Below are 1,170 nucleotides of genomic sequence, written 5' to 3' on the forward strand. Positions count from 1 at the left end.
CTCTGGTGTTGGCACTGAGCACCACTGAACAGCGCTGGGCTCCGTCCTCCCTGTGGGCTCCCTTCAGGTATCTCTAGTAAGGTTCCCCCCAGAGCCTTCTCTTCTCCCGGCTAAACAGCTCTGCCAGTCTTTCCTCTCAGGAAAGACACTCCAGAACCTTCATCATCTTCATGGCCCTTCACTGGACTCTTCCCAGTCTACATCTCCTGTGCTGGGGAGCCCAGAACTCGACACAGCACTCCAGGTGTGGCCTCACCAGCACAGAGGGGCTGGATCAGCTCCTCCAGCCTGCTGGCAGTGTGCTGTGTAATGCAGCCCAGGACACTGTTCACCTTCCCTGCAAGGGCACACGCTGGGTCATGGTCAGCCTGGTGTCCACCAGGACCTCGGGGCCTTCTCTGCAAAGCTGCTTTCCAGCTGGGTGCTCCCCCATGTGTCCTGGTGCCAGGAGTTGCTCCTCCCCAGGGGCAGGACTCGGCACTGCTCTTTGCTGAACTTATTGCCCAACGCCCTGTCCGGCTGAATCCTGTGGTGTGGGATTAGGTGGACAGATGTCCCGACCTGGTGCAAGGACGTGTGAGATGAGAAGTGCTTCGTGTGGTTTGTCTGTGCTGGGTGTGGAGGTGGAGTGTGCTGGGAGCAGGATGAGAAGTGGGAGCAGCACTCCCTGATCAGAGTGCTGCCCTGCTCAGTTCCTCTTCCTCAGTGAGCTGGACCTGCATGGCTGAATTCCACAAGCCTGTGCACTGTCACATACAGCCTTGGGCACTCTCTGTGTAGGACCCAAACCTTGCGGGACTCTTCCCTTGATGGTGGATCTAGTAAGAGGTTTCCTCTCCCTGCAAGCCTCGCTGTGCTTATGGCACTGTGGTCAGAGAGCAGGGAGCCCTCCTGCGTCCTCAAGGGCAGGTTGGACGGGGCTTTGAGCAACCTGCTCTAGCGGGAGGTGTCCCTGCCCATGGCAGGGGGTTGGGCTAGATGATTTTTAAGGTCCCTTCCAGCTCAAACTGCTGTGGTTCCTGCGGGGAGCTGAGGAAGGCAGCCTGCTCCCCTGCTCCCCAGGCAGACGCCCTGCCGTGGGGGGGACACCGGGTGCTCCCGTAGCCTCCTTCCCTGTCTGCTTTGCTTCCCAGGTGCAAGTGTGGGACACGGCCGGCCAGGAGAGGTTTC

The sequence above is a fragment of the Merops nubicus genome, unplaced genomic scaffold (genome assembly GCF_000691845.1).
Source record: "Merops nubicus isolate BGI_N331 unplaced genomic scaffold, ASM69184v1 scaffold39732, whole genome shotgun sequence".
NCBI classification, from domain to species: domain Eukaryota; kingdom Metazoa; phylum Chordata; class Aves; order Coraciiformes; family Meropidae; genus Merops; species Merops nubicus.